This window comes from Papaver somniferum, chromosome 8 (genome assembly GCF_003573695.1).
Source record: "Papaver somniferum cultivar HN1 chromosome 8, ASM357369v1, whole genome shotgun sequence".
NCBI lineage: Eukaryota > Viridiplantae > Streptophyta > Magnoliopsida > Ranunculales > Papaveraceae > Papaver > Papaver somniferum.
Genome location: NC_039365.1, coordinates 127,366,456 through 127,392,036, shown reverse-complemented (window position 1 = coordinate 127,392,036; position 25,581 = coordinate 127,366,456).

Sequence of the window (25,581 nt, the reverse complement as noted above, 5' to 3'; positions counted from 1 at the left end):
CGGGCTACAATCAAATTGTTATTGTACCGGAGGATCAAGAGAAGACTACTTTTACTTGTCCTTTCGGTACATTTGCATAGAGAAGAATGCCATTTGGTCTTTGCAATGCGCCTGCCACTTTTCAGAGATGTATGGTTAATATATTTTCTGATTACGTGGAAAACATCATTGAGGTATTTATGGACGACTTTAGTGTTTATGGCAATTCATTTTATATTTGTTTAAATAATCTTGAACTTGTGCTTAAAAGATGCATAGACACTAATTTGGTTTTAAACTGGGAGAAATGTCATTTTATGGTAAACCATGGAATTGTACTTGGTCACATCGTGTCCTCTCAAAGGCTCGAAGTAGACAAGGCAAAGATTGACTTGATTAGGAACTTATAATACCCCACTTCGGTGAGGAAAATTCGCTCGTTTCTTGGTCATGCAGGTTTTTATAGGAGGTTTATCAAAGATTTCTCCAAAATCTCAATGCCGATGTGCAAATTGTTGCAAAAGGAGGTTGCCTTTTACTTAGACCATGAGTGCAAGGATGCCTTTAATAAATTGAAAGAATTTTTGATTACTGCACCAATTATTAAGCCACCTGACTGGAGTTTGCCGTTCGAGTTAATGTATGATGCAAGTGATTATGCAATCGAAGTTGTTTTGGGTCAGAAAGTAGTCAAGAGGTCACATGTGATTTATTATACATCAAGGACCTTAAACGATGCTCAAATCAATTATTCTACTACTGAGAAGGAGTTGTTGGTTATAGTATTCGCATTGAAAAATTTAGAGCTTATTTGGTGGGTACCAATGTGATTGTATATTCTAATCGTGCAGCACTACGGTACCTATTGAAAAAGAAGGAGGCTAAGACAAGACTCATACGTTGGATTCTTTTGCTACAAGAATTCAATATGGAAATCAGAGATAATAAAGGTGTTGAGAATACAGTTGTTGATCATCTTAGTAGACTTGTTGTCCCCGAAGAAGAACTTCCCTTACAGGATCGTTTTCCAGACGAACAACTTTTCTCGATTGAAGAATCAACACCTTGGTATGCTGATATAATGAACTATTTGGTTACAAGGCAAGTACCTAGTACGATGTCTAATTAATTTTCAAAAGCTAAAGCTTAAGAAATAGGGAACCTTGTTGGGAGAGATAGCCAAACTAACCACGCCACTTGTTGGGGGAATCTAAAGCCAAGCAGTATGTGTGGGATGAACCCTACTTGTGTAAATATGGTTTTGATCAAATTATCCTCAGGTGCATACCAAACTCTGAATTTCAATCAATTCTATCTTTTTGTCATTCTTATGCTTGTGGTAGTCACTTTGGTGCTAAACATACCGCTCTCAAAGTCCTTGAGAGTGGCTTTTATTGGCCTACCCTTTTTGAGGATGCATATGCTTTTTGCAAATCTTGTGATAGATGCCAACGAACGGGCAATATGGGTGCTCGAAATCAAATGCCATTCAATCCTATTCTCATTGTCGAGATTTGTGATGTGTGGGGCATTGATTTTATGGGTCCTTTTGTTAATTCGAATGGGAAATTTTTTATACTTGTTATTGTGGATTGTATCTCTAAATGGGTGGAAGCTAAATCCATCCCTACTAATGATTCTCAAGTTGTTTGTGAGTTTGTGAAGGAATATATTTTCTGTAGACATGGTACACCATGAGTGGTTATCAGTTATGGAGGCTCGCACTTCAAGAAATCCTTCCATGCTCTCCTCAAGAAGTACAATATTACACACAAGATTGTTACGTCGTATCACCCACAAACTAGTGGGCAAGCTGAAATTTCAAATCGTGAGATTAAGTCCATCCTTGAGAAAACCGTTAACATTACACGGAAGGATTGGAGTTATAGGCTTGACGATGCACTTTGGGCATATAGAACAACATACAAGACACCGATTGATATGTCTCCATATCGATTGGTTTATGGAAAATCTTGTTATCTCCCGGTTGAACTTGAGCATAAGGTTTTATGGGTGGTAAATATGTTCAACATGGAGTATCATAAAGTGGGGAAACATAGGTAACTACAAATCAATGAGCTAGAGGAGATACGTAATGATGCTTACAAGAGTTCTCGTATATACAAGGAAAAGACTAAGCTTTTCCATGACAAGATGATTTCTCGGAAGAATTTTGTTGTGGGACAGAAAGTTCTTTTATTTCATTCTCGTCTTAATTTATTTCCTGGTAAGCTAAGGTCCAGATGGATTGGACCGTATGTTGTGACTAATGTTTATTCTTATGGTGCAGTTGATATCACTAGTCTTAGAGATAGGACTACTTATACGGTCAACGGCCATAGATTGAATCCATACTACGAAAACATTTCTTATGTGAATGTAGATGAGATAGAGCTTCGTGATTTTCTCCCTCTGGAGGAGTAATAAGGAGAATGCCAAGTCGGGCTGACGACTTTAAACCAAGCGCTTAATGGGAGGCAACCCATAGGTTTTGTATCTTAAACCCTTTTTTTAATTGTTTTAATATAATATTTTCATCCCCATGTTTAATTTCATTGAATCCGGAATCTATTTTAGAAGAAATTATTGACTAATAAGTTTTCTTCAGAAAAATTCAGACTGCATGTAGTTCAGTCCAGAGACCATAACTGTCAGACCTTTTATCAAAACACTGTTCCCTTTTGAAACTTCGTAGGAAACACGTAGATGAACAACTTTTTTGAAATGGAGTTTTTCCAAATTCCTTACCAATTTGCACATTTTTTGCGTTTTATTTGTTGTTACGTCAGAATTCAGATTTTTCAGTTTTACACATTGAGGACAATGTGAAGTTTAAGTGTGGGGGAGTATTTTGCATATAGCTTTTTCACTTTTTTGTGCATATTTGCATAAAAAAACACCAACTTGTAGTTAGTTTAGAGCCACATAGTAAACATGTCGCTAAGATTACATCGAAATTCTCACAAGAGTGACTGAACTTAAAGATGACATGGAACACGATCGGGTTTCTTGCTTGTTTGAGAGTTAAAGTTGGATTTGGCAAATGAGGTGCAGAATGAATTCGGTAGTAGAATTGTGATCCCCTATAGTGGAGAATACCTATTGTTACATCATGTGAGGCACCAGACCGGATTTCTTTATAAATGACTAAAGAGCTTTCTTTTGAGTGTGTGTCACCGTACGTTAATTCCGGGTAGAATGGTGAGCTACCCAACCTCCCAACAATAGAAGTACTACTGTGATTTCTTGAGTGTTATTTTATCAATCATGATGGTGACATCGAATTGCTAACTTACATACCACTTGTAATCTTGTTCGCAGTTAGCACCATCCACTTTATCTCTCTCTACACCAACAGGTCCATAGAAACACATCATCATCAACAAGTGGAGCGACATCAAAATCTACAAGGAAAGTTGAAGACGTTCGAGGTTTACAGGCAACGCTATAGAACTATGAGCAGATTTCAGATTCAAGTAAAGCAACAAAACAAGGAGCAAAATTTCTACATGTTGAAGACTTATGTACAAGAGCGAAGATTATCAAGATGAGAGTTCAAGAAGTTTATGGTATCAAGACATACAAGTTGTGAAGAATCAAGCGGTAAAGTACTTACACCATGGCCTTTGTACTTGCAATTTTATTTTATTTTTATTTGTATTTGTTTTATTTTCTCTTGTTAAAAAAAAATTGAAAGAAAAGAAAAAGGAAAAAAAAACAAGAGAAAATTTTGTTAGGTTCATTATTAGTTTTATTGTTTTGTTTTCATTTTGTGTATTTTTCTTGTCTCAATAAAAAAAAAGAAAAAAAAAAGAAAAATGTGTTGTCATATTTTGGTTTGTTTTTAGTTTTGTTCTAATAAAGCCAATGGGAAGAAGGATCCATAATGAAGTTTCAAGCAACAAGGATTTGAAGAAAAAGAGTTATATTGTCAAGATTCTGCGAAGTTCAAGAGTTGAAGACCGAAGACGAAGATGAAGACAAAGATTGAAGACTGAAGACGTTTCTATGCATGCCGTGAGAGTGGTGTTAACTGCACGTCGAACGGATAGCGAGGTAAGTAAGCATATTCCCACCTTCATTAAGCGGTTGATTTCCTTTCGTAGAGATCGTCAGAAAAATGGTTTTTTCAAAACAATAAAAGATGTGGGTTTTCAAAAAAAATCGGAGGGTTTTGCCTTCCTACTATTCAACGTGTCGCAGGATTCTCTCTTCATTCCTACCTGGACACATGTGTAACCCATAAAAAGCTATTTATTATTGAGAGCAACTTCATAAAACCCTTTCTGGTGAGGCAGAGTCGAGATTGTCGATCACTCTCGAACCTGGATTCTTTCGAGAAGGGATGATTATTTCTCTCTCAACTTTTAAGGACGAGATTGTGTTCATATATATATCCAACTTCTTATGACTAGTATGCATAATTTCTATGTCTTCTTAGCGCGTTGGATGCTATCATTTGGGAGAACTAGTAAGTTGGAAAAGTAGGTTTTGTGGGTATACCTCTTGTAAGCCTTCATGAGACTATAACTCATTCACTAGGGACACCTAGGGGTTTAAAGGCTTGTTGCATTAGCTAAGTGCATCCGGTTTCTCGACGATATGGAGTTGTTGTATTTTAGATAGTTTGCTCGAGAACTAGCAAAATCCAAGTGTGGGGGAATTTGTTAAGTGCGTATTTTGCATATATTTAGTGTCGAGTCCATGCTAGTAATTTCTTATATTCTTGCAAATTATTGTATATTACGTTTGTTTTCTCTTATTTGTGTTTTGCTAGGTGAATCATCCAGAAGAAGGGAATTTGCACTTAATTGTGCATAAAAGAAGTTAGCGCAAGCGGAGAAGGGCCAAAGACCAAGTGGAAATTGTTCAAATATAGGAGTCCTTGTTATCATCTCGAAGAGTACGAAAAGACGAAGCAATCCGTGAAAGAACGAACTCATTCCGACATCATACGAGGAAGCTAGGAGCAAAAGAAGAGGTTAAGTTGGTGTATGAGTGGGATTTTGTTGCGTTTTTGGGAAGTTGCCATATGATTTCGACCGGAATTTGGCGCACGGGTACATCAACAACTTGGATACCTATTTAAGAGAATTTCTAATATTTTTGAAGGGATCTTTTAATCTTTTATCAAGCCATTGGAGAGGAGAACTCAAGAGAAGAAAAGCTAGGGTTTTGAGCTATTTCCATCACAATAACTATTTCTTTACCATTTTATCATATGAAAATCATGGGTTTTGTTAGTACCATGAGTATCTAAACAAACTTCTTAGTGATTGGGGATGAACTCTAAGTTCTAGACATGATTTGAGTTATTATATAAATCTATTTTGAAGTTCTTCACATGATTATTGATTGTTTATACCAATTAGAATATTTATGATTGATTGATAGATTGTTTAGGTGGCCAAATGAATTAATTTGTTGATTCAATCAAATGCTAGTATTGAGTTAGGAGATAAGTAATAGTCGAATAATTCATACAAAACTAGAGAACATAAGACATTGCAGAGGGATTCTGTGTAGCGATTGTGTGTATAAACAACACTAGAAAGTGGACCTTGAGCTAAGAGTCTAATGATGAGTGTCAAATATTGTATATATTTTATCCCTTTTTGTTGGCATTTAACTCATCTTTTGTGCATTAATTCTACATATTATCCCATATTCTGTATTTTCATTGTTTTCAAGAATAAATATTTTTATTAATTAATTTTGCATTTTTAGGTAATAAATAAAGTTCGGATGAGTCGTGGAGCGAAAAGAGCAGAAAAGTAGTGAAAAGCTGGGAGAAATTACGCAAGGAAACCGCGAAGAATGGTGCGCACAACCTCATTTTCTACACACAAAAGCGCCTCCGTTCTCAGCCATCAGATCAGTTCTCGGGAGCATCCGACGGTCGCTCCTTCATAGAGCATCAAAATCGGAAGTCTCTGCCAAGCACCACAGCGCTGAAATTCCAAGCCTTCAGATTAGATGGTAGTTGAATCCAACGGTCGCTCCTATGCCTGTGCATCAAATCCCGATGATTCCGCCTTACACTACAGTACCTAACTCCATCTGGTGCCGTTAACTTCGTTGCACCCTCAGAATCCGACGGTCGCTTCACACATCCTTCCATCTATCCGTTCGATTCCACTTAGATCCAATGATCCAACATCTCAGATTCGCCAACATCTAAATTGATATCCTGCCTCACACCATAGCAACACATACCCTATTCCCAACCAAACAACCCCTAATCCTAATCCCATCGAGCTCTTCCTCCCCTTCTTCCCAAAAAATTGCAGAGCTCTGCAACACCACCTCCTCCTCTGCCCTCTCGCTCTGCCGCAACCATTCCCTCACCACCACCAGTTCCATCACTGCCACCACCATCTCCAACACCCGACAACACCCTAGCCTAGCTATTTTCTTCATCTCACAACCTCTGAAACCCTAGGTTTTGGGGTGAGTAAAATAGCTAGAAATTAGGGGACAATAGGAGCAGGAAGAGCATCAGAGGGACATCAAGAAGCATGGGTCGAGCAAATTTTGGAGATTGGAAGCTAAATTTTGGGTAATAAGTTAAACCCTAATTGTACTGTGTAGTGATATTTTTGGGGAAAATGTGTTGAAACCCTAATTTGTTAATTTGGGTATAAAAGGGAGGTGCTGTAGAATGAAAAACTTGTTCTTGGACTAGCCAAGTTTCCACCCAATTTGGGTTAGGTTAATTCCAATGTTAAATTGCACTGTTAGTTTTTAATGTGTGATGCTCCTGTTAACTTTCATTGCTCCTGTTAGTTGCATTTTTACCCTTAATTGCATTTGTTCTTGTTCTTGATTTTAATTCTCTGTTTATATGAATGTTGTCATGTTAGTTCACCATGTTACTCACTGTTATGCTCACTGCCCTGTAATGATAGTGTAATGTTTGTCATGTTCTAAACCATCATGCTAGGGACTTGATAAATACCTAATTTCTTATTGTGTAGTACATTGATCATATGGCTTTAGAAGGCTAAGCAGGTTTAGGAAAAACTTGAACTTAGTTCATCATCACCTCACTTTCACAATGTATGCCAAGTATACTTTGTAGTTAGGTTCATGAGCTGTTGATAAGCTGCAACTCAAGCTGAATTCATAATCCTTTGACTAGTTGTGCTGTAGAAAGACAATTAGTGCTTTGGAAAGAATACCATAGTTGTGTTTAACTTTCTATAGGAGAATACATAGTAGAAGTTAGAGTGAATTCAACCCCTAGTTCCCCTCCATAATCTTCTTCATTCTCATCCACAACTCCATCTTCAACTGTTTAGTCTTGTTTTCTTTCACCTGTTTGTTTTACCTGCACTGCTGTATTACTACTTTCTTTACTACTACTTGCTTCCCTGCTGCCACTTCTGCTGCACTTCTTCTGTTGCTGCTGCTGGTGCCTGCTGCACTGCTGCTGTAGCTGCTGTTGCTTGTTCTGCTGCAGTTGTTGTTGGCCTTGCTGTGCAGCTCTTGCTCCTGCTGCTGCCCTGCCACTTCTTCTCCTGCTGCCTTCCAAGGCCAAGCCAAAGACTGCTGCTTCAACTGAGTCCAAGGCCCTAAGCCCAATTCACAGTTGAACTGTTGAGCCCAAAGCTCAAATCAGTTCACTGAAACAAAGCCCAGCTTTCAAAGACAAAGCCTAGTTCACTACTAAGCCCAACTCACAAGTGAATTGTTAAGCCCAACGCTCAAACCAGTTTCCAGAACCAAAGCCCATTTGCACTTCAAAGATAACTGAGCCCAAGCTCAGTTCATTTTATTTTTAACAAACCCACTAAGCCCAATTCATTCAAAGGGCATTCAAACCCATTAGTACTCAAGCCCAATTTAAGCCAAAAGGCTTCTAAGCCCAAAGCAAATCTAGGAACCCAATTAGCTAAACACTCCAAAACACACCCGATCTCTGTGGATCGACCCGTACTTGCACGAGCTACAACCGACGACCGTGCACTTGCGGTATTACTGTAGGCCCCCGTTTTCATTGCGCTTAATTTTATACATATCTCCGGGTCCACCAAGTTTTTGGCCGGGGATAATTTTTATACCCTTTTCAAAGCCTGCCAAGTTTTTGGCGCCGCTGCCGGGGATTGGTGCTGTGTTTTTCTTGTTGTTTTGTTAGCTATTTTGTATTTCATTTCATAGCATTTGCATCTGCATCTGCTTCATTTCATTTGCGGTTGGACCTGCTGATTCTGAACCTGTTTTTCCTCTGCTGGGACGCCACCAAGGAAAAGAACCAAAACCCAACTGGGTTTTTGCAACAATATCAGAGCAGCTGGGCTGTGCTAAAAAGGTAAGCCTAAACCCATTCAATTGAGAGAACCCAACCTGTGGGCTTCCAAATTTATTTAATTGTGGGCTTGTAATAATTAACCCAATTTTTTGGGCTTTTTTATTTTCTATTTTGGGTTTGTAATAATTTATTTTTGGGCTTGTTGTTTAATTTGTGGGCTTGTATTTATTTTGTGGGCTTGTTTAAATTCTTCCATTGGACTTGTATTTTGGGACTGGGTTTAGACCCAGCTGATAACCGATTGTGGGCCGCAGCCTTCCTTCCATTTCATTAGAGGCTTGCACAGTGGGCTTGCTCCCATTTCAAAAAACCAAATTTATTTTCTTAATTTTATTTTCTTTAAAAAAAAAAAAAAAAAAAAAAAAAAAAAAAATTGCTCCTAATTTCAAAAACCAAAACTTTTCTCCCATTCAAAAACCAAATTTTACTTGCTCCCATTTTGACAACCAAATTTTTTCTAAAATATCCCATTAAAACCAAACTTGCCAAAAAAAAAAGTCTCCCACCAAAACCAAATTTTTCCCAAAAATCCAAACCCTTTAAAAACCAAATTCTGAGCTTTGTAACATAGTTACTTAGCTTTTGAGCCAATCATGTCTGGATATTGGTCTGCTCCTGGAGATGGAAATAAAACTCTTAGAGAACTTGCTTATGGGCATCTGCCACGTTATGAACCTTCCACGGACCATGATGTCAATAGTCATAGGAATTATTATGGACATTTTCAAAGTCCCGAGCCGCAATACATGAACCCTAATGACTATTCATACATGCATCATTCGCCACAACGTGAAAATGAACACTTTGCTAGTGCCTCACTCACCCAATCATCACTTATGGATCAAATAGAAGCTCGAATCACAGCTTTAGAAATGCAATCACATGAGGAATCTGTCACATCTAATTTTCTTAGGCAACCTGAAATCTATGCATGTCCCGCATGTGGTAGTTTAGACCACCCTGTTGAGAATTGTCATATTTTGCATAATTTTAGGCAATCTAGAGAAAATCCAAGGTATGAAATGCCCATAAATTGTGAGAATGGTAGTCATTGGGACCATAATCAATCCTTTGAGGGTTGCGATCAATCTTTTAAACCCTAATGACCATGCACACATGTACCATCACCACAATTTGAACATGAAGAATTTTGTACTCCCATGAATTTAGACTCCACCACAGAAGCTTTCAGACTCAGTGAGCAAAACTTCGATAGATCTACATCACGAATTCAGGCATATTTAGATCAGATTTTGCTTCACCTACAAAAGGAGGAAATTCATGAGGAAATGTATGTTGTCCCTAATGAAGTGTCTAGTCCCATTCATGTAAATGATGTTATATGAACCTAATTTAGAGGAACATGAATCGACTAAACACCACCACTTTTAATGAGGACCAATATGCATGCTACCATGATGATGATTATGATGATTATGATGATGTTAGAAGAACATGAAAATATTGTGGAACCTGTTGGTTCAATAACATATGGCTTCTCGCCCTCGACCTTCATGAATGTTGTTTTTTCTAATACTCATTGTAATTCATATGATTTTGATATTGACATGGGATTCGTACAATTATTCTGTGAAGATGAGCATGACATAGGAATAGTTGAATCTTCTGTAGACACTAATATGCATGAAAATATATTTGATGTGTCTGATTCTCTACCTAGGTCACATTGTGATATTTCTCCTGATTTGCCGATGCATGAGAATAATTGTTGATGATGTTGATGATTCTAAGTGTGAACTTGCCAATGTGATTGATGATTGTGAGCATGATGTGACATGTGTAGATGAGTTAGAAGATTTTGATTTGATTGATAATGATATGCCTATTCTTCTACCTAAGTCACAATCTGATGGCCTTCCACCCAACCTAGATTTGGTTTGTACCAATATTGTAAAACCAATTTTTCTGAAAATTCCTAACCTAGGTTTGGAACTGTGTGCTTCCCAAGTCCTCTTGGACTATTTTGCTTCCAAATATAATACATTTGAGGAACCACAGTTGGAATAGCATGTTTGCCCGTCCCTAGCACAGTTCATTTCGAGCTAGACCTTTGCATGATGAACCCCCGAAACTGCGCGATTTTGTTTTCAAAATATATCTTCTGTAAAATCCAGGTTTGGGGGTAGCTCATTTTGTTTCACAGTTTCACTTGCGTTTCTTTCCTATTATTATTGTGTGAAGCTGTTGAAATGTCTACACTTCGTCTTTTGGGTTGATCCTCAACTCTTTAGATTGTTAGTGTATGGTGAATTTTTTGTATATAATCCAGTAGATAAAATTTTAAAAACCCTTTTGTTCCTTTTGTATATATTTTGAATCCAATATGATCTCGGCTGAAATATGTTGGATTTTTGCCTTGAATAACGGAGTTTTAATTCTGCTTTCGCCGAAATCGGGTATTCTCTCTCCTTTTACTCTACTCAGCATGTCCCTTTCCATATGTTGCATTTTAATTCTTTCCATATTTTGAAACATTGAGGACAATGTTTAGTTTAGGTTTGGGGGTATAGAGTAGATACCACGATATATGATAATATGCATAATTGAAAACAAAACTCCTTCTTTTTGAAAAAATTAAAAATTCCAAAAAAATTAAAAAATCAAAATTCAAAAAAAAAAAAATTAAAAAAAAAAATGAAAAATCATAAAAATGGAGCTCATTTACCTTGAAATGTTGACTCTTGTGCAAATATGTATTTTTATTAGGAGTCTTAGTCTAGATATTTAGGCACCCTGATTCTAGCACAATTCACATAGTGATAAGAAATTTGCACGCGCACGATCTACCAATACATGTATGGCCTCGATCTTCAAGGTGTTGGATAGGAAGTTACGATTGCCAATCACTTTAGAATACTGAACGAAACTTGACTAGCTTGTTCTTTGGTTGGTTGGGATAGAAGGTGGAGGTTACATTAAGAAAGACAACCATCGAATTTAACTGGGTGCATCAAAAAGGGCTACCTCTTGCAAAGTGTCATGTAATTTTGTTTCCTTTTGTATGTATCAAAAGTGTTTCCTTGTTCAAAAAAAAAAAAAAAAAAAAAAAAAAAAAAAAAAAACGATGTATATATTCAGAAAAAAAAAAAAAAAAAAAAAATCAGAAAAATACAAAAAAATCAAGTATTTATCAATTCCATCATCTCTTGTTCCAAAAATAAAAGAGATAGTCAATGTAAATAAGAGTCATGTAAATAGTCATTTTGTTGTTTTTTGTAATAAGCAAGGAGGGTGTATGCCATTGATGTACAACGCGAGAATTGTGAAATACCTCCAACTCATTCACAATTCTCGTAAAGTCCGGACAGCTAGCTAGATTTCGACCTCAGTTCTTAGCCTGAGAAACTATCTCTTGGTGATTAGTAGTCATAACTTCAGATCTTTCTTTACACATGTGTAGATACACTTTACACTCTTATCACATGTCTTATTTGTTATCAGTGCTAGGATTGTGCCTTCGATAGCTAGATTGACATCTCCATTTTGCTGTGAGCTTAACTGTTTTGCACATGTCACGTTTGATGGAATATGAGCTTATATTTTGTCCTTAGGTTTTGTAGGCACACCTCTGGTAAACCTTCACGAGACTTCAACTCGTCCACTAGGGACACTTAGTGGTTTAAAAGGCTTAGTGCATACGCTAAATGCATTCGAGAGACCAGCGACAGTGGTATAGTAGGATTTCCTTAGTTTTGTTTTACTTGAGGACAAGTAAAATTCAGGTTTGGGGGTATTTGATGAGTGCCAAATATTGTATATATTTATCCCTTTTTGTTGGCATTTAACTCATCTTTGCATTAATTCTACATTTTATCCCATATTCTGTATTTTCATTGTTTTCAAGAATAAATATTTTTATTAATTAATTTTGCATTTTTAGGTAATAAATAAAGTTCGGATGAGTCGTGGAGCGAAAAGCAGAAAAGTAGTGAAAAGCCGGGAGAAATTACGCAAGGAAGCCGCGAAGAATGGTGCGCACAACCTCATTTTCTACACACAAAAGCGCCTCCGTTCTCAGCCATCAGATCAGTTCTCAGCATCCGACGGTCGCTCCTTCATAGAGCATCAAAATCGGAAGTCTCTGCCAAGCACCACAGCGCTGAAATTCCAAGCCTTCAGATTAGATGGTAGTTGAATCCAACGGTCGCTCCTATGCCTGTGCATCAAATCCCGATGATTCCGCCTTACACTACAGTACCTAACTCCATCTGGTGCCGTTAACTTCGTTGCACCTCAGAATCCGACGGTCGCTTCACACATCCTTCCATCTATCCGTTCGATTCCACTTAGATCCAATGATCCAACATCTCAGATTCGCCAACATCTAAATTTGATATCCTGCCTCACACCATAGCAACACATACCCTATTCCCAACCAAACAACCCCTAATCCTAATCCCATCGAGCTCTTCCTCCCCTTCTTCCCAAAAAAATTGCAGAGCTCTGCAACACCACCTCCTCCTCTGTCCTCTGCCGCAACCATTCCCTCACCACCACCAGTTCCATCACTGCCACCACCATCTCCAACACCCGACAACACCCTAGCCTAGCTATTTTCTTCATCTCACAACCTCTGAAACCCTAGGTTTTGGGGTGAGTAAAATAGCTAGAAATTAGGGGACAATAGGAGCAGGAAGAGCATCAGAGGGACATCAAGAAGCATGGGTCGAGCAAATTTTGGAGATTGGAAGCTAAATTTTGGGTAATAAGTTAAACCCTAATTGTACTGTGTAGTGATATTTTTGGGGAAAATGTGTTGAAACCCTAATTTGTTAATTTGGGTATAAAAGGGAGGTGCTGTAGAATGAAAAACTTGTTCTTGGACTAGCCAAGTTTCCACCCAATTTGGGTTAGGTTAATTCCAATGTTAAATTGCACTGTTAGTTTTTAATGTGTGATGCTCCTGTTAACTTTCATTGCTCCTGTTAGTTGCATTTTTACCCTTAATTGCATTTGTTCTTGTTCTTGATTTTAATTCTCTGTTTATATGAATGTTGTCATGTTAGTTCACCATGTTACTCACTGTTATGCTCACTGCCCTGTAATGATAGTGTAATGTTTGTCATGTTCTAAACCATCATGCTAGGGACTTGATAAAACCTAATTCTTATTGTGTAGTACATTGATCATATGGCTTTAGAAGGCTAAGCAGGTTTAGGAAAAACTTGAACTTAGTTCATCATCACCTCACTTTCACAATGTATGCCAAGTATACTTTGTAGTTAGGTTCATGAGCTGTTGATAAGCTGCAACTCAAGCTGAATTCATAATCCTTTGACTAGTTGTGCTGTAGAAAGACAATTAGTGCTTTGGAAAGAATACCATAGTTGTGTTTAACTTTCTATAGGAGAATACATAGTAGAAGTTAGAGTGAATTCAACCCCTAGTTCCCCTCCATAATCTTCTTCATTCTCATCCACAACTCCATCTTCAACTGTTTAGTCTTGTTTTCTTTCACCTGTTTGTTTTACCTGCACTGCTGTATTACTACTTTCTTTACTACTTGCTTCCCCTGCTGCCACTTCTGCTGCACTTCTTCTGTTGCTGCTGCTGGTGCCTGCTGCACTGCTGCTGTAGCTGCTGTTGCTTGTTCTGCTGCAGTTGTTGTTGGCCTTGCTGTGCAGCTCTTGCTCCTGCTGCTGCCCTGCCACTTCTTCTCCTGCTGCCTTCCAAGGCCAAGCCAAAGACTGCTGCTTCAACTGAGTCCAAGGCCCTAAGCCCAATTCACAGTTGAACTGTTGAGCCCAAAGCTCAAATCAGTTCACTGAAACAAAGCCCAGCTTTCAAAGACAAAGCCTAGTTCACTACTAAGCCCAACTCACAAGTGAATTGTTAAGCCCAACGCTCAAACCAGTTTCCAGAACCAAAGCCCATTTGCACTTCAAAGATAACTGAGCCCAAGCTCAGTTCATTTTATTTTTAACAAACCCACTAAGCCCAATTCATTCAAAGGGCATTCAAACCCATTAGTACTCAAGCCCAATTTAAGCCAAAAGGCTTCTAAGCCCAAAGCAAATCTAGGAACCCAATTAGCTAAACACTCCAAAACACACCCGATCTCTGTGGATCGACCCGTACTTGCACGAGCTACAACCGACGACCGTGCACTTGCGGTATTACTGTAGGCCCCCGTTTTCATTGCGCTTAATTTTATACATATCTCCGGGTCCACCAAGTTTTTGGCGGGGATAATTTTTATACCCTTTTCAAAGCCTGCCAAGTTTTTGGCGCCGCTGCCGGGGATTGGTGCTGTTTTTTCTTGTGTTTTTGTTAGCTATTTTGTATTTCATTTCATAGCATTGCATCTGCATCTGCTTCATTTCATTTGCGTTGGACCTGCTGATTCTGAACCTGTTTTTCCTCTGCTGGGACGCCACCAAGGAAAAGAACCAAAACCCAACTGGGTTTTTGCAACAATATCAGAGCAGCTGGGCTGTGCTAAAAAGGTAAGCCTAAACCCATTCAATTGAGAGAACCCAACCTGTGGGCTTCCAAATTTTTTAATTGTGGGCTTGTAATAATTAACCCAATTTTTTGGGCTTTTTATTTTTCTATTTTGGGTTTGTAATAATTTATTTTGGGCTTGTTGTTTAATTTGTGGGCTTGTATTTATTTTGTGTGGGCTTGTTTAAATTCTTCCATTGGACTTGTATTTTGGACTCTGGGTTTAACCCAGCTGATAACCGATTGTGGGCCGCAGCCTTCCTTCCATTTCATTAGAGGCTTGCACAGTGGGCTTGCTCCCATTTCAAAAAACCAAATTTTATTTTCTTAATTTTATTTTCTTTAAAAAAAAAAAAAAAAAAAAAAAAAAAAATTTGCTCCTAATTTCAAAAACCAAAACTTTTCTCCCATTCAAAACCAAATTTTACTTGCTCCCATTTTGACAACCAAATTTTTTCTAAATATCCCATTAAAACCAAACTTGCCAAAAAAAAAAATGTCTCCCACCAAAACCAAATTTTTCCCAAAAATCCAAACCCTTTAAAAACCAAATTCTGAGCTTTGTAACATAGTTACTTAGCTTTTGAGCCAATCATGTCTGGATATTGGTCTGCTCCTGAGATGGAAATAAAACTCTTAGAGAACTTGCTTATGGGCATCTGCCACGTTATGAACCTTCCACGGACCATGATGTCAATAGTCATAGGAATTATTATGGACATTTTCAAAGTCCCGAGCCGCAATACATGAACCCTAATGACTATTCATACATGCATCATTCGCCACAACGTGAAAATGAACACTTTGCTAGTGCCTCACTCACCCAATCATCACTTATGGATCAAATAGAAGCTCGAATCACAGCTTTAGAAATGCAATCACATGAGGAATCTGTCACATCTAATTTTCTTAGGCAACCTGAAATCTATGCATGTCCCGCATGTGGTAGTTTAGACCACCCTGTTGAGAATTGTCATATTTTGCATAATTTTAGGCAATCTAGAGAAAATCCAATGTATGAAACGCCCATAAATTGTGAGAATGGTAGTCATTGGGACCATAATCAATCCTTTGAGGGTTGCGATCAATATTTTGTAAACCCTAATGACCATGCACACATGTACCATTCACCACAATTTGAACATGAAGAATTTTGTACTCCCATGAATTTAGACTCCACCACAGAAGCTTTCAGACTCAGTGAGCAAAACTTCGATAGATCTACATCACGAATTAAGGCATATTTAGATCAGATTTTGCTTCACCTACAAAAGGAGGAAATTCATGAGGAAATGTATGTTGTCCCTAATGAAGTGTCTAGTCCCATTCATGTAAATGATGATTATGAACCTAATTTAGAGGAACATGAATCGACTAATGACACCACCACTTTTAATGAGGACCAATATGCATGCTACCATGATGATGATTATGATGATTATGATGATATGTTAGAAGAACATGAAAATATTGTGGAACCTGTTGGTTCAATAACATACGGCTTCTCGCCCTCGACCTTCATGAATGTTGTTTTTTCTAATACTCATTGTAATTCATATGATTTTGATATTGACATGGGATTCGTACAATTATTCTGTGAAGATGAGCATGACATAGGAATAGTTGAATCTTCTGTAGACACTAATATGCATGAAAATATATTTGATGTGTCTGATTCTCTACCTAGGTCACATTGTGATATTTCTCCTGATTTGCCGATGCATGAGAATAAATTTGTTGATGATGTTGATGATTCTAAGTGTGAACTGCCAATGTTTGATGATTGTGAGCATGATGTGACATGTGTAGATGAGTTAGAAGATTTTGATTTGATTGATAATGATATGCCTATTCTTCTACCTAAGTCACAATCTGATGGCCTTCCACCCAACCTAGATTTGGTTTGTACCAATATTGTAAAACCAATTTTTCTGAAAATTCCTAACCTAGGTTTGGAACTGTGTGCTTCCCAAGTCCTCTTGGACTATTTTGCTTCCAAATATAATACATTTGAGGAACCACAGTTGGAATTAGCATGTTTGCCCGTCCCTAGCACAGTTCATTTCGAGCTAGACCTTTTGCATGATGAACCCCCGAAACTGCGCGATTTTGTTTTCAAAACTATATCTTCTGTAAAATCCAGGTTTGGGGGTAGCTCATTTTGTTTCACAGTTTCACTTGCGTTTCTTTCCTATTATTATTGTGTGAAGCTGTTGAAATGTCTACACTTCGTCTTTTGGGTTGATCCTCAACTCTTTAGATTGTTAGTGTATGGTGAATTTTTGTGTATATAATCCAGTAGATAAAATTTTAAAAACCTTTTGTTCCTTTTGTATATATTTTAATCCAATATGATCTCGGCTGAAATATGTTGGATTTTTGCCTTGAATAACGGAGTTTTAATTCTGCTTTCGCCGAAATCGGGTATTCTCTCTCCTTTTACTCTACTCAGCATGTCCCTTTCCATATGTTGCATTTTAATTCTTTCCATATTTTGAAACATTGAGGACAATGTTTAGTTTAGGTTTGGGGGTATAGAGTAGATACCACGATAATATGCCATAATATGCATAATTGAAAACAAAACTCCTTCTTTTTGAAAAAATTAAAAAATTCCAAAAAATTTGAAAAATCAAAATTCAAAAAAACAAAAAAATTAAAAAAAAAAATGAAAAATCATAAAAATGGAGCTCATTTACCTTGAAATGTTGACTCTTGTGCAAATATGTATTTTTATTAGGAGTCTTAGTCTAGATATTTAGGCACCCTGATTCTAGCACAATTCACATAGTGATAAGAAATTTGCACGCGCACGATCTACCAATACATGTATGGCCTCGATCTTCAAGGTGTTGGATAGGAAGTTACGATTGCCAATCACTTTAGAATACTGAACGAAACTTGACTAGCTTGTTCTTTGGTTGGTTGGGATAGAAGGTGGAGGTTACATTAAGAAAGACAACCATCGAATTTAACTGGGTGCATCAAAAAGGGCTACCTCTTGCAAAGTGTCATGTAATCTTTTGTTTCCTTTTGTATATGTATCAAAAGTGTTTCCTTGTTCAAAAAAAAAAAAAAAAAAAAAAAAAAAAAAAAAAAAAAAACGATGTATATTCAGAAAAAAAAAAAAAAAAAAATCAGAAAAAACAAAAATCAAGTATTTATCAATTCCATCATCTCTTGTTCCAAAAATAAAAGAGAATAGTCAATGTAAATAAGAGTCATGTAAATAGTCATTTTGTTGTTTCATTGTAATAAGCAAGGAGGGTGTATGCCATTGATGTACAACGCGATTAATTGTGAAATACCTCCAACTCATTCACAATTCTCGTAAAGTCCGGACAGCTAGCTAGATTTCGACCTTGGTTCTTACCCTGAGAAACTACCTCCAAGTCGGGCTGACGACTTTAAACCAAGCGCTTAATGGGAGGCAACCCATAGGTTTTGTATCTTAAACCCTTTTTTTAATTGTTTTAATATAATATTTTCATCCCCATGTTTAATTTCATTGAATCCGGAATCTATTTTAGAAGAAATTATTGACTAATAAGTTTTCTTCAGAAAAATTCAGACTGCATGTAGTTCAGTCCAGAGACCATAACTGTCAGACCTTTTATCAAAACACTGTTCCCTTTTGAAACTTCGTAGGAAACACGTAGATGAACAACTTTTTTGAAATGGAGTTTTTCCAAATTCCTTACCAATTTGCACATTTTTTGCGTTTTATTTGTTGTTACGTCAGAATTCAGATTTTTCAGTTTTACACATTGAGGACAATGTGAAGTTTAAGTGTGGGGGAGTATTTTGCATATAGCTTTTTCACTTTTTTGTGCATATTTGCATAAAAAAACACCAACTTGTAGTTAGTTTAGAGCCACATAGTAAACATGTCGCTAAGATTACATCGAAATTCTCACAAGAGTGACTGAACTTAAAGATGACATGGAACACGATCGGGTTTCTTGCTTGTTTGAGAGTTAAAGTTGGATTTGGCAAATGAGGTGCAGAATGAATTCGGTAGTAGAATTGTGATCCCCTATAGTGGAGAATACCTATTGTTACATCATGTGAGGCACCAGACCGGATTTCTTTATAAATGACTAAAGAGCTTTCTTTTGAGTGTGTGTCACCGTACGTTAATTCCGGGTAGAATGGTGAGCTACCCAACCTCCCAACAATAGAAGTACTACTGTGATTTCTTGAGTGTTATTTTATCAATCATGATGGTGACATCGAATTGCTAACTTACATACCACTTGTAATCTTGTTCGCAGTTAGCACCATCCACTTTATCTCTCTCTACACCAACAGGTCCATAGAAACACATCATCATCAACAAGTGGAGCGGCATCAAAATCTACAAGGAAAGTTGAAGACGTTCGAGGTTTACAGGCAACGCTATAGAACTATGAGAAGATTTCAGATTCAAGTAAAGCAACAAAACAAGGAGCAAAATTTCTACATGTTGAAGACTTATGTACAAGAGCGAAGATTATCAAGATGAGAGTTCAAGAAGTTTATGGTATCAAGACATACAAGTTGTGAAGAATCAAGCGGTAAAGTACTTACACCATGGCCTTTGTACTTGCAATTTTATTTTATTTTTATTTGTATTTGTTTTATTTTCTCTTGTTAAAAAAAAATTGAAAGAAAAGAAAAAGGAAAAAAAAACAAGAGAAAATTTTGTTAGGTTCATTATTAGTTTTATTGTTTTGTTTTCATTTTGTGTATTTTTCTTGTCTCAATAAAAAAAAAGAAAAAAAAAAGAAAAATGTGTTGTCATATTTTGGTTTGTTTTTAGTTTTGTTCTAATAAAGCCAATGGGAAGAAGGATCCATAATGAAGTTTCAAGCAACAAGGATTTGAAGAAAAAGAGTTATATTGTCAAGATTCTGCGAAGTTCAAGAGTTGAAGACCGAAGACGAAGATGAAGACAAAGATTGAAGACTGAAGACGTTTCTATGCATGACGTGAGAGTGGTGCTAACTGCACGTCGAACGGATAGCGAGGTAAGTAAGCATATTCCCACCTTCATTAAGCGGTTGATTTCCTTTCGTAGAGATCGTCAGAAAAATGGTTTTTTCAAAACAATAAAAGATGTGGGTTTTCAAAAAAAATCGGAGGGTTTTGCCTTCCTACTATTCAACGTGTCGCAGGATTCTCTCTTCATTCCTACCTGGACACATGTGTAACCCATAAAAAGCTATTTATTATTGAGAGCAACTTCATAAAACCCTTTCTGGTGAGGCAGAGTCGAGATTGTCGATCACTCTCGAACCTGGATTCTTTCGAGAAGGGATGATTATTTCTCTCTCAACTTTTAAGGACGAGATTGTGTTCATATATATATCCAACTTCTTATGACTAGTATGCATAATTTCTATGTCTTCTTAGCGCGTTGGATGCTATCATTTGGGAGAACTAGTAAGTTGGAAAAGTAGGTTTTGTGGGTATACCTCTTGTAAGCCTTCATGAGACTATAACTCATTCACTAGGGACACCTAGGGGTTTAAAGGCTTGTTGCATTAGCTAAGTGCATCCGGTTTCTCGACGATATGGAGTTGTTGTATTTTAGATAGTTTGCTCGAGAACTAGCAAAATCCAAGTGTGGGGGAATTTGTTAAGTGCGTATTTTGCATATATTTAGTGTCGAGTCCATGCTAGTAATTTCTTATATTCTTGCAAATTATTGTATATTACGTTTGTTTTCTCTTATTTGTGTTTTGCTAGGTGAATCATCCAGAAGAAGGGAATTTGCACTTAATTGTGCATAAAAGAAGTTAGCGCAAGCGGAGAAGGGCCAAAGACCAAGTGGAAATTGTTCAAATATAGGAGTCCTTGTTATCATCTCGAAGAGTACGAAAAGACGAAGCAATCCGTGAAAGAACGAACTCATTCCGACATCATACGAGGAAGCTAGGAGCAAAAGAAGAGGTTAAGTTGGTGTATGAGTGGGATTTTGTTGCGTTTTTGGGAAGTTGCCATATGATTTCGACCGGAATTTGGCGCACGGGTACATCAACAACTTGGATACCTATTTAAGAGAATTTCTAATATTTTTGAAGGGATCTTTTAATCTTTTATCAAGCCATTGGAGAGGAGAACTCAAGAGAAGAAAAGCTAGGGTTTTGAGCTATTTCCATCACAATAACTATTTCTTTACCATTTTATCATATGAAAATCATGGGTTTTGTTAGTACCATGAGTATCTAAACAAACTTCTTAGTGATTGGGGATGAACTCTAAGTTCTAGACATGATTTGAGTTATTATATAAATCTATTTTGAAGTTCTTCACATGATTATTGATTGTTTATACCAATTAGAATATTTATGATTGATTGATAGATTGTTTAGGTGGCCAAATGAATTAATTTGTTGATTCAATCAAATGCTAGTATTGAGTTAGGAGATAAGTAATAGTCGAATAATTCATACAAAACTAGAGAACATAAGACATTGCAGAGGGATTCTGTGTAGCGATTGTGTGTATAAACAACACTAGAAAGTGGACCTTGAGCTAAGAGTCTAACTACTAGGATCAATCTATAATTCACAAAAGACAAAGCATTCAGACAGATTACACCTTGAGTGAGCTACTACTAGGTGGTTTAGACGAATAGAATCTGATATTGGAGAGCTTCCGTACTCAGTGATATAAGGAATTTAGGGGATAGCACTGAGATAGTTGTTATTCCACGGTTGGTAATAATATGTGATTAATTATATTAATGGATGAATATAATAACTTGATGGCGGTTTAGTAACGAAGAAGGATCCCCAAATCATATTTCGCTCCATTACTTGCAACTTAATTAATTTTCATTTCTTTGTTATTTATTTTGTTTCAAAATCCAAAACAATCCCCCTTTGTCACATTTTTGACAACTAAAACTCCCTGCTCTTCGTGGGAACGAACCTTATTTACTGCTATATTATTCATTAGTAAAGTAGAATATAAGTGAATTAATTTGAGTACCTACGACATGCATCAACTAACGAAGCAGGTACCTCAGCAGCTAAGGGGGCTGAAGAATCTACCAAATAGCAATTAAAGAACGTTCATCTCCTAGGGGAATCGAAGCCTACATTCACATCTGTATATCCCATGAAGGAGATCAATATAGGAACCGAAGAAAGCCTGAAGACGATCAAGATAGGAACCCTAATGGATAAGTAGTGAGAAGAAGCCCTAATCAAGTTATTCACGAAATATGTGGACACATTTGCATGGAAACTAGGAGATATGCCAGGAATTGATCCGAAGATAACCCAACAAGAGTTTCGTATAAAGCCGGGCACAAACCCTTTTAGGCGAAAAATACGAAAGGTCGCGCCGGAATATCACCAGGCGATCGAGAAAGAACTCTGCAAGCTGTTGGAGGCAGGATTCATCAAGGAAGTAAAGTATCCAACGTGGATTTCGAACATGGTCATCGTACCAAAGAAGAACGGAGGAGTAAGGATATGCATCGACTTCACCAACCTCAATAAAGCGTGTCTAAAGGATAGTTACCCTCTCCCAAGCATCGACCAATTGGTAGAAGCTGTTGAAGGGTACCAAGAATTGTCGTTCATGGATGGATACTCTGGTTACCACCAGGTAGACCTGACAAAAGAAGACCAACAACATACAACATTCTACACCCTGCACGACCTCTATTGTTACACGTGGATGCCCTTCGGGCTGAGAAACGCAGGGGAAACATACCAAAGGATGGTTGATGCTATCTTCAAGCCATGGATTGGGAACACTTTAGAAGTCTATGTGGACGACATGCTCGTCAAGAGTAAACTGCGCAAAGACCACCATCAATACTTGAGAGATATCTTCGAGGCTATGAGGAAATACAGCATGAAAGTGAATCCAGAAAAATGTACATTCGGTGTCACGTCAGGAAAGTTCCTCGGACATCTAGTAACGAAGAGGGGAATCGAAGTCGACCCTGCAAAGATCCAAGCCATTGTGAAAATGTCGTCCCCAAATAACTTGAAAGAAGTCCAAAAGCTTAACGGATCCTTGGCAGCATTGGGAAGATTCATCGCTAGATCGTCGGACAAATGCAAGCACTTCTTCAACATCCTCAATAAAGGGAGCAAGTTCGCATGGACCGCTGAATGTGAGGAAGCCTTCCAGAAGATTAAAGAATACATGGCCACGATCCCGATACTCCAGAAGCCTGATCCTGATGAGGTGTTGGCCCTTTACATAGCAGCGACAAAGGACGCAGTCAGCGCAGTACTGGTTAAAACAAACACAAAGGTCGAACAACCAATCTACTACCTTAGCAAGACTCTCAACCCGACAGAAAGAAACTACACGAAAATTGAGCAACTCATCTGGCACTAGTATGGGCAACCTAAAAGCTGAGAACTTATTTATTGACTCATTATGTTCGTGTTCCATGTAAAGCGCCACTGGAAGCTGTTCTCAAAAACGCTGGTAAAGTAGGAAGGATAGCAAAATGGAATACTCATCTTGATCAATTCAATATTATCCACGAAATCCAAACTGCCCAAAAGTCACAAGTCTTGGCGGATTTTTTAGCGGAATTACCTCTGGATAATGACGAAGAAGTGAAGGACATACCAGAAGCGGTAGAGGACGTAAAAGAGCCAGTCGACGTACTCGAACCCTCAAGCCAAAGAAGATGGGAGGTCTTCGTCGATGGATCAAGGGATAGAGAAGGTGCAGGCATAGGTATCGTGATCACCACCCTAACTGGAGATAGGATCGTGCATGCACTAAGATTGGAATTCAAGGGGCATACCAACAACATTGTGGAATACGAAGCCATGGAACATGCCCTTCGTTTAATAATAGAAATGGGAATAACCTATGTACGCCTAACAAGTGATTCACAACTAGTCATTCGGCAAGTAGAACTGGAATATAATGTTTATGATGGGACCATATCAGCATATATGAATTTGGTCCAAACCTTAGCATCGCAAGTACCCAACATCAAGTTCCGGCATCTATGTAGAAAAGACCTCAAACATGCTGACGTTTTAGCATACATATCATCTATGCTAAAGGATGAAAGCGTTAAGGCCATCAAGATAACAAGAGTATATGAACCTTCGATCACTCCACAATAATCCTTCGCTACAAACCGTGAAGACGATGTAAGGGAGGATATTTCCGACGATGATGTAGGGGAAGATATCACCGATGACTTTGTCGAAGATGATATCTTATCAAGAGAGAATGAGGACGAAGACTTCAGCAACGAAGAGGACTGGAGAACCGAAGTTCATCTTTTCCTTGAAGAAGGAACAATGCCTGCAGACCTGAAGCAAGCTCGAAAGATACAATCAAAAGCAGGGAGATACGATCTTCGAGACGAAGTTCTTTACAAAGTATCTTTCCTCGGTCCCTTGTTGCGTTTCTTATCTAGAGAGGAAGGTCATCGTATCCTGAAGGACATTCACTACGGAGACGCAAGAAACCACAGCGGGATGAAATCGTTAGCCGACAAAGCTAATTTGCAAGGATATTACTGTCCACATATGATACAAGACGCGGCCAGAATGTCTAGAATATGTGAAGAATGCCAGTGTTTCACTAAGAGAATCCATCCCCCGATAACGAAGCTAAACTCAGTAGATAGCCCCTGGCCATTCGCAAAATGGAGCATAGATATCGTCGGACCCCTGGTCGAAGGGTCAGGGAAAAAACAATTATTGATTGTGGCAACAGATTATTTTACAAATGGGTGGAAGCCAAAGATCTAGCCAGGATCAGAGATGTAGACGTAATCACCTTCATTTTCCAAAACATCATTTGCAGGTTTGGCATCCCTGTAGAAATTTTTTCTGACAATGGAAAGAAACTACAAGGAAAGAACATAGAATGCTCTTTGACACCTTCAAGATCGGGAAAAACAAATCGACTCCAATCTATCCCCAGAGCAACGGACAAGCTGAAGCCACAATAAGACTCTCGCCCTTATGCTCAAGAAATCATTGGATGAATACAAGGGCCGATGGTGTGAACAGTTACACAATAGGTTATGGTCATACCGAACCACCCGAAGGTTCGCTACTGGCGAATATTCGTTCCTCCTCACTTATGGAGTCGAAGAAGTCATCCCGACAAAAATCATCATGCCAACCACGAAGACTGAGGCTTGGGAAAAGAACCTTACAACGGACATGATGTTGGAAAGGCTCGATGATCTAGAAGAAAGGAGGGAGACAGCGTCACAAAGAATGGAAAACTACCAACGAAGATTAGCAAGAGAATGCAATAAAAAGGTTAAGCTTAGAAATTTTGTAGAAGGACAATATGTGCTAAGGGCTATACCACAATATCAACGAGAGAAAAAATGGGGAAAATTAGCACCAACTTGGGGAGGGCCATTTGTGATACATGACATCGCAGGGAACGGATCCTACTACCTGTGTAATCTAAAAAGAGAAGTCCTTAGGCACCCCTGGAACGCGAAATACCTCAATCCATACTATTCGTGAAGCAATGCAGTTTTGCACCTTCATGAAGAGTTCCAAAAGAAGAAGAAGATGGCGTATCCGCTTGACATGTTTCTATCTCTGGTCGAGGATTAGCAGACCTCACCACATTAATCAAATGAATCTTTTTGCAATCACTCTATTGGGGAAAGTAATTTACGATATCTCAGGACTCCCCTATCGGTGTCTGTAAATGTAAGACCATGAGGAAGGATTTCATTAGAAAGAGATACCCAACCAATCAATAAGGCAGCGGTTCTATAGAATGGGTGCATGTAAATAATTCAATAACGCATCACATATCTGAGAACGCTGCATCAACCCCCACCGCTAGGTAACCATCTGGCCCAGGGT